At 37.4% G+C, this 9,498-nt stretch overlaps 1 long non-coding RNA gene across 1 annotated transcript; it reads left to right on the top strand.

Moving 5' to 3' along the window:
- Positions 1–2,934: 2,934 nt before the first annotated feature.
- LOC117671388 (uncharacterized) lies at positions 2,935–9,288 on the top strand. The gene is made up of 6 exons (XR_004592821.3): positions 2,935–3,017; positions 3,116–3,232; positions 4,786–4,867; positions 6,400–6,553; positions 7,664–7,782; positions 9,112–9,288. It is a non-coding gene; the product is annotated as an uncharacterized LOC117671388 (long non-coding RNA).
- Positions 9,289–9,498: the final 210 nt, after the last annotated feature.

Genomic DNA, 9,498 nt, shown 5'->3' on the forward strand with positions numbered 1-9,498 from the left:
AAAAAATATGTAGCACTTTACTTGCATTAATAAACTATCTCTGAAAACTTACCGAGCTGTCTTAAATATAGAGAAAGGAAGATACACTCCATTGATATAATTTAAGTAATTTAATTTTGGGTAGAAAGGTCTGTTCGGGGGGGGGGGGGTTAATTATGAATTTGAGAGTATTTCTTCTATATTTCATTTACTTGAATTAATATGTATACATATATGTGTTTCTAAATTATGTACCAAATGAAAAGTTTTAATGTGATTATTCTGTTTTGCTCTTTGTGCAGATAAAATCATACCATTGGCTACTCGTGATGGATTCCCCGGCTTGAACATTCATTGAAATTCTTTTTTTTTTTGCTTGATCTGCAATGCAAAGTTCCTTTCCTACATTTCCAATACCATGTCATTTTTATAGCTGATTTATCTTGTGCTTGTTCTTTAAGCAAATAAAAATCTCTTGCATTGAACACTGAGCTTCTACAGTCTTGTAGTGTTTGGGGGGACGAATTTGATAGTATGCCTCTCGTGTGTGTGTGTGTGTGTAATCATGATGTAGTTGGCAAAATTGGATAGTAGATACTGTTGGACTATAACAGTGATGGCAAAGCTTTATGGCACTGAGTGCCGAAAAGGAAGCATGTGTGCATGCTTGTCAGAGCTGCAACCCAGAAGAGGAGCTGCCCAGGGGTTTCCGGTGCACGCATGCACACCAGCCAGGTACTCTTCAGGTTACTGGCGCAACGATCAGCTGGCCGGCATGCATGCTCACACTAGAAAACAGAAGACCAGCTCTTCCAGTTTCCAGCACTGCCACACGCATGAAAGACAGCTGATTGTCACACGTGCATGAGCGCCAGAAATCCAGAAAAGAACGGGCGATGCCACGCGTGCCAGGCAACATGGCTCCGTGTGCTACTTTGGGCACGTGTGCCATAGGTTCACCATCATGGTACTATAACAACAGGTCATGGCCCTCTGGCAAAGTGTTGTGAGATTAGATTAGGTTCGTCAACAGTTCTGCTGTTTTTATATTGGCAGCCCCTGCTTACAGCCACTCATCTCTGGTCACTGCAATGTGTTCTACATTGGGCTGCCATTGAAGAGTATCTATAACAAGGGTAACTCACAGTGTCATGTTGCCATGATGTGATGTTTCACAATGTTTTTCCCCTTTGCGGAGCTGGGTTGGGCGTGGCCTGCATGTGATGCATCTGGCCCGCTGCCACTCCTGATCTTTAAGCTTTAGCTGGTACAGAATAAATCAGTGTGAGCAGTTATATGTGCTTCTAGAACAACATGTTATACTCAGTTCCACAAGGTGCATTGGTGGTCAGTTCGCTTCTGGGTCTAATTTAAGGTGCTAAAGGATCTAACATCTCCCCATGTCATTCATGGCATGGGACCAGGCAGCCTGAGGTACTGCCTCTCTCTGGTTACACCAGGGAGATGTAAAACATAAAACACCACTTTAACTTGTGCTGAAACTAATCTTACCTTGCAGCTCTGGCATTCTGCTTTGATTGGGTGATCTTTAAAGGGAGACCCAATAGAATGCCTTGTTGTAATCCACTTGAGATAATGAGGACATATGTGACTGTTGGCAGGATCTCCCATTCCAAAAAGGGACATAAACAGCGCACCAGTCAAAACTGGGAAAAGGCACTCTTTCATCACATCTTAATTTCACTAAACCCATGCATTTATTCATACACTGTCTTTCATTTTTTAAACTTCTCTTTTTGAGGATATCTATCTCTCCCTCCAGTCACAACTTTTTGACTTGACTCTTTTCTCCTAACTATATATTGTCAATTGATTGTGTTATTTGCCTTGGTGGCGCAGCAGACTAAAGTGTGTTAAGTAGCACCAGCTGCCTGCAATTACTGCAAGTTCAAATCTCACCAGGCTCAAGGTTGACTCAGCCTTCCATCCTTTCAAGGTAGGTAAATGAGGACCTGGATTGTCAGGGCAACAAGCTGACTTTGTATAAAAAGTACACCGCTTAGGGGGGCCCGAAAGCCCTACTAAGCAGGTATATACAAAAGTATGAAGGCTATTGCTTAACACATTGTAAGCCGCCCTGAGTCTCCAGAGAAAGGGCAGCATATAAATCGAACCAATAAATAAATAAATAAATAAATAAATAAATAAATAAATAAATAAATAAATAAATAAATAAATAAATAAATAAATAAATAAATAAATAAATAAATAAATAAATAAATAAATAAATAAATAAATAAATAAATAAATAAATAAATAAATATTTGTCATGCTATCTGCAATATTTCTGATTTCTTTACACTCCCTATAACTTTCTGCCATATTATCTGGATTTCCTGTGCTGTTCTCTCTTTATTCTGTTCCTTCTCTACCAATTGACCATACTCAACCATATTTTGGATGGTTCCTCTTCATTTATAGGGACTTGGGTGCTATCCAAGAAAGATTCTTGTAATGATCTAGACAACCTTGATAAGTTTAAACAACTAGTGCAAAGTAAATGAAATGAATTAAGGCAGAAATAATATTAAAATTCTACATTTAGACTGAAAGGATCCTGTGTACAAATATAGACGAACAAAGTTCTTGAATGGAAGAGAGAATAAGACTTTCCTCCTCTCAGGGGCCCTTACTTGAAGATGATTACTTCTATTATATAAAGTCAGCCATTTTTGTCACTGTTGTATAGAGGGGAGGAAATTATGGCTAATCCAACCATTCCTCTTCCCAATAGCCGTACCAATAGGAACAGAGTTCTGATATTGCTTGAAGAGACCATCTGATTACTGGAGAAAGGATGGAGTGAGAGGTGACAGAATAGCTCTGTTTGCCTTTCTTTCATCTGTTATGGAACTATTGTAATGGCTGCTGCTAAGTGATAATTGAGGAAAATTCTAAGGCTGCTGTCACATAGCAACAGAACAGCCCTTTTTCTTTGGTATTCACTTCCTGGGTGAATAACAGGAAGGAGGGAAGTGAAGATTGAGGGACTCTTAATCACTTCTTCATTGCTTATGGTATGTAGGGTTTTGATTAAGGCTCAGAGTGAAAATGATTCCAGGTAGCCATAGTGAAGTGTTGTTTAACTTTTCTTCTAATATCTTTTCTCTCATAGAAAAGAGAAACTTGTGAACTTGCTTTTGGAGAGGGTTTGAAATCCTTGAAGGGGCTGACTCACACAAAGAAACAAATGGTGGTGCTCTTTATGCATCCATTATGAACCAGTGACACAGTGAGTAGGAAGCAACATTTGGGAAGCATTTTCTTTATTGTTTTGGAAAGTTTGGGGAGATGTTAGATCCTTCAAATGTTTCTGGAGTTATAAAGACCACAAAATTGCTTATGGAAAGAAGCAAGTAGTCAGTAAGCAATAGTTCCCCCTTTTTTGTGCTTGATTTCACTTGGTGTGGTAGCAGGGGAGAGTTCAAGCCCAAAGCCCCTCCTTCATGAAGGACCTCAGGGCACTGTGAGCCAATGACTGTTGTAGCCAAGGAACATTTTGTAAATATCATGTCAGTTAAATCCTTTCTTGGACTGAGAAACTGTTCTAATGATCACTTATGCCTTTAATCAGTTCACATTTGGACTTCTGCAATGTTAGTTTAGATGGAGGAGTCTATAAGGGCCAGAAGTTAGAATCGGTATAAAATGTATCAGGCCAAGTAATGATAGTGTTACCAGTTGGCTTCCAGGTGCAGTTCAAGGTGCTCGTTACTAATTATAAAATGCTAATGGCTTGAGGATTAAATCTGAGGGATTACTTTTCTCCAGTTATGTCTGCCTATTTATTAGATCTGGTAGAATTGGCATGCACCAATCAATGTCATCTCCTGAGACCTTAGACACATGATTTTTCCATGGTCATCCCTGCATTCCTTGAGAAGTAATAGAGTATAAAGGAAATGGACATGGAAGCGCTTCTACCAATGAAACAATCATATAAAAAATCAGGGTAAAATGTAATATATGCCTCAGGTAAGCCCCTCACACAAAGATAAAGGAAGGAAACAGGGAAGCAAATTCATGCTTGCAAAATTCTGTTATTATGGGTTCACAATAAAAGTAGAACTGATCTGTGTGGCATTGGTTTCCTACTGTTATCTATGTTATTGAGTCCACAGAAGTCCACATAGTCCCAACTCTAGTACTAGTTAATGGTCCTTTAAAATGTGGGTTTTTCATCAAAGCCTGGGGCCGGCTATTTTATAAGATCACATTATATCATTTTTCATAGTTTCAACTCTTGGTGTTTATTGTGTTTTCTACCTTGACATCGTTAATACAGTATGCTGTGCTTGTCATTGCTTTCTGTTAAACCTTTATTCTATGGCTTTTAATGTATTATGTTAGCTACAGTTATTCTGGTGACTGAGGCAGTGTACAATTATATATATTCTATAAATATATAAATATAAAAATCTCTGCGATAAGTTTAACTTTTGCAAATGTATGTATTGGTAAGAGTACAAAAATAGATCCATGTTTTATCATTGCCTTTGGAGGGCTTCTTGTTTTAATCTTTCAGTCCATTTTATATTGACTATTTCCTAGTGATTCTCTTTAGCTTCTGGGCCCTGGCAAGGAAGTACCACAGCCAAGTAGTACTTCTGTGCAAAATTAAACATAGTTATATAAAAATCTGCATTTTTCTGAATTTTATATGATATTTTTCTATCACCAATGAACCAAAAATATCTTAGCATATTAATTTAGGGGCTACTGCTTGCAAAAGAAAAACTGGACATCACTCAGTGATATATTTTTTTATCTTTTCCCTTTTACCAGTGTCAGAATCCTACATGCTTTATTATGAAGATCCTTTACCTTACATGTGTGTTCTTCTGCATAGCCTTTTTGTTTACTCCAGGTAAAAAAAAAGTTTAATTAATCAACCATAAACAAAAATAGGTGAACTTTTAAATAGTAGAGTGGTAGTCCATATTCCTGACTTTTCTCCTTTTTAAAAAATTGGAGCAAAACCACACAAATGCAAAATAAGAATTAAGCAGTTCTGCCATTTCCCTGTTGTCCACTATTTTACTATCTCTTTGTGTATCTCCCTCTCTCTTTCTCTCTCTTCCTCTCTCTCTTCCTCTGTGTGTGTGTGAGAGAGAGAGAGAGGGAGAGAGAGAGAGGGAGGGAGGGAGGGAGGAAGAGAGAGGAAGACACACAAAGAGACAGTAAAATAGATTAGCATTTATTGCAAGTCTCAGCTCATTCTGAACCTAAATCAGGAGCGTCAAACTGGCGGCCCACAGGCCGGATGTGTCAGGTGCAGGCCACATGCACCCCAACTCCTCAAAGGGAAAAAAGGTTGCAATACGTCATGTGACAGCAACATGACATGGTGAGTTTAACACCTGTGCCCTAAATCTTCTTGATTAAATCCTTACACATTTGGGCTTGGGCGATTCCCTGCTGTTCTGCTTTTGTTACACGGCCTTTTCATTTTTTAAACCTTGTCTTTGTTTTGTCAGTATTCTTTCTTATACTCCTACCAGTTTCATTAAGGCTCTCCCATTTTTCTTTCTTTTTGCAGTCTTCTCTTATTTTTCAGAATTTCTTACCTCTCATCTTCCTCCCTCCTCACTACAGATTCACTTTAAAGGCCATCAGATTACCCACACAAGACATTTTCCAACCACATTCTTCCCAGTGTTTGTGAGGTACATTCAACTTTTCACCATGTACTTCTTGTTCATAAAATAGACCATATAGTCGAGGAATACAAAGTGTTCTTGATGATGCCATTTTTTGAGCCAACAGTTCCCTGTCAAAATTCTCTGTTCTTTCTTGGTTGTAAATACAAAAGAAAGAGATAGTTGTTACTAGTTTTCATCCCCCCTCCCCCATCATGTATTGGATCTTTCTACCTGAGACATCAGAGATCCCTTAATACCATGTCCAGTCTGCTTGATTGCCAACTCCATGATAAAACTCTTTTGACTGGCCATCTAGCAAACTTCAGATACATTTTGGAATCTTTATGATTTATATAAACCTTCAATCCCAAGTGATAAGGCTTTAATTCTATATTATTTTCCTCTTTATAAAAATTATCTTGATCAATGTTCTCCAACTGATACTATCTGAATATACTGAACTGAGACAGAGCGACAATTGGAAATGATTGGCCCAAGGCTTGGGAAAACATGTTATAGACCAAGTTTCCCAATAATTATTGTTATATAGATTTTCTTCCTTTTTCTTAATATAGTCACTATTCCTGACTTCTTTCCTTCCTGATTTCTCACTAAATATTCAAGAAATATTTCATTTGGCCTTTCAGTAACTTCTGTTTTAAACTGTCCTTTCTCCCATTACTTACTGTATTTACTCTTTCCTCATTCATTCTGCTGCATATGGCTAATTCTGACCAATTCTCTTTTGTTTTTTTAGGAATTGGAAATACAATTAAAACAGAAAAAGAATGTCATGCTGCTGAAGGCTATTGCAAGATGGGGGAATGTTTATATCCTAAATTTAAGCTCATTGGATTCTGTAGGAAAGTTTTTTATTGCTGTAAAAAGAATGTACACAGGTACAATACTAGGTATGTTACTGTTCACCAGAACATGGAAATGAATGGAATTTATACATACATTCTTGATAGTGCAGGAACAGGCAATAATGATGATGAAGATAATAATAATAGAAACGTTTAAAACCTGCTCAAGTATACATATACTTGGCCCATATATCTGAACTTCGCTGAAAGAGAAATATCCCTCTTACATTTTGATCAAAATGGTATTTACTGAAGCTGGGGTGGGGGTGGGGTAGGGGGAAGATTAGATAAGATAAACTTTCCAGTCTGTTCTTTTATTTAAAAAATGCAGTTGAAGAACAAGATTTTTTTTTAAAAAGAAATTATCCATTTTCATTTGCACCTTTCTCCAATACAGGGATTTGAGAGAAAGAATGGTGGGAATGCATGTAGGTGGCAATGGGAAAACTGAGCAGACAGGACTATGAATGAGGAAAATGCCAAGGTTGTAGGAGGACAGAGAAAGTGATGGGATTGAAATTAGGATGAAAGAACAGATATTAAAGAACATCAGCATCTTATGAGTTTAAGGAACTAGAAGATTTGGCTTCTTCATTTGTTGGCATAAAGCAAATTTTATGTACAGTGTTCTTATGTGAAAACTAACTTTTTGGGAAAAGGTATAAGTCAGTCGATATCTTGCATCTTAAAAGTAAAAGCAAGTTTAATTTTTGGCTGCCACTATAAAATTATATAGAAAATGGTATATGTTTGCATTTTAACCATTTAGTTTAAATGAACTATATACATAGTTGCAAATGAACAGAAATATGTAGATTAAATTCTGGTTAATGCTATAATTCAGTCTTTCCTAGTCCAATACATATCAGATTACCTCAATGAATTCTGTTATTTGCTATGTCAAGGATGATAGGACATGTAGGACAAGACATATGGATATTAGATTCATCTCCCTATATTAACCTTTATATGAGGGGAGAAAGAAAAAGAAAGAAAGAAAGAAAGAAAGAAAGAAAGAAAGAAAGAAAGAAAGAAAGAAAGAAAGGAAGGAAGGAAGGAAGGAAGGAAGGAAGGAAGGAAGGAAGGAAGGAAGGAAGGAAGGAAGGAAGGATATACAATGAAAAATTCCTAACTGAATTCCTTTTCTGTATGCAGGAATGACAAGAATTATAAATTAATGCACATGTGGTTGTGGAAGCATAAAAATGACATGCTTAGGGACAACTAGCTATGTGGAAGCAACTCAGAAGAGAGTATCATGCTTTAAAAAAATGGTAAGTCCTGTTGATAGTGGGTGGCATGACAAGTAACAGAGATATAGGGGAAAATGATATATGGATGCCAGCTTGAGTAAGCATGTCAGAACAACAAAATAGTGCCAAATTTTGCATTATTTAAAATAATAAAATGACAAGTGATATGTGAGGTTATCTACTTCCTAAAACTATTTCCTTAGTTAAGTATCTTAATCATGGGTTTTATACACTAACCTATCCAGCCATTGCTACCAATGTAGATCACTATGATATTGCTTCAAAATTGGGCGAAAGTATTTCTCAAAGGAAAGGGGCTTCCAGCAAGACCTCTCAACAGGTCTTGACAATTCTCCATGGCCAACTCGCCACAGCCAACTCACTATAGGACAACTTGCCATAGCCAACTTGATATGAGCAACTTGCTGCCGGAAAAGAATTACGCTAGTATCAAAGACATGCCCAAGAGTGTGATAGGCAACAGGCTTTTAAGGGGCTGCCAGAAAGAGGGGGGGGGAATGTATTTTCCAAAGCACCAGAAGGCAAAACAAGAAGCAATGGATGGAAACTGAACAAGAGAGAAGCAACCTAAAACTAAGGAGAACCTTCCAGACAGTGAGAACAATTAACCAGTCGAACTGCTTCACTAGAAAGGCTTTCTTTTGCTCCAGAAGAAAATCAGAATAAAGAACTGGAAAAGCCTTCACAGGAAGGGGCTTTTTTGTTCCGCTGTGGAAGAAAAATAGAAGACAGAGAACTCTTCCCTAGAAGAGGCTCTCTGCTTTTGCTCCAGAGGAAGCAAAAGGCAGTTTCTTTTGAGGCAGTTTCTCAATTCAGGCAAGGTGGTTTTCAGCTTCCCAATATTGTAAGGAGGTGGTAATTGCTCTTGGCTGAATGCCCAGACATCTCATTAAAGCTAGTATTCTTTTCCCTGCTTGGAGGGGTGGGGGGAGGGAAAGCCGCAGAAAGTTTCCCTTTATTATTCTAGCTGAGGGCAAATGAGACTAGGACTCATTTGCTGTTTCTTAGCTCAGTTGAGGTGGCAATCACTCTGCCGCGCGAATCAGCTGAGCTAATAAACAACAGAATATAGGAGAGGTGAGAGAGGGGGAGGGCAAGTGGGCGGGGCCAATCAAAATTTTTCTTACCGGTTCTCCGAACCAGTCAAAATTTTCCCTACCCGGATGGCAGAACCGGTCCGAACTGGTAGCATTTCACCCCTGATAAAGAATTATATGAAGTCTTCTACTCTTCAGGATATAAAATTCAAGTTTAAGATGCTGCTTTTTCCTTATTTTTTTTTTTTTTTTTTTTTTTACAAAATTTTGATTTCCATATTATCTCTTTCAGTGAACCTAAAATTAATGGTTGAATGCTTCAGCTCTGAGTCTGAATACCAAAAAAAAAATAATTGGAACAGCAGCCAAGGCTAGATTCATTATCAGACCATCTGTTTGTCTCATTACTATTTCTAGTATTGCTGTCAAAGGCAAAAACTGAAAAATAAACACTGACATCTATAATAAACCAGTGATTTTATTGTATGTTTTTAATTTACCTTTATGATAATCACTTTCAATTTCTGAAATTGATCAGTTCATCTTTGAATTATTCTACACACAGGATTACAAAATTGACTTCAAGGGAAAGAATTTTTTAAAAATATTTTTAATTATCAGGTATAGACATTTGATATCTAAACATTTTATTCAGTTGGCACTTCATCAATAACTTTAA

Source organism: Pantherophis guttatus, chromosome 1 (assembly GCF_059756535.1).
Source record: "Pantherophis guttatus breed Tessera chromosome 1, ASM5975653v1, whole genome shotgun sequence".
In the NCBI taxonomy this organism is placed as follows: domain Eukaryota; kingdom Metazoa; phylum Chordata; class Lepidosauria; order Squamata; family Colubridae; genus Pantherophis; species Pantherophis guttatus.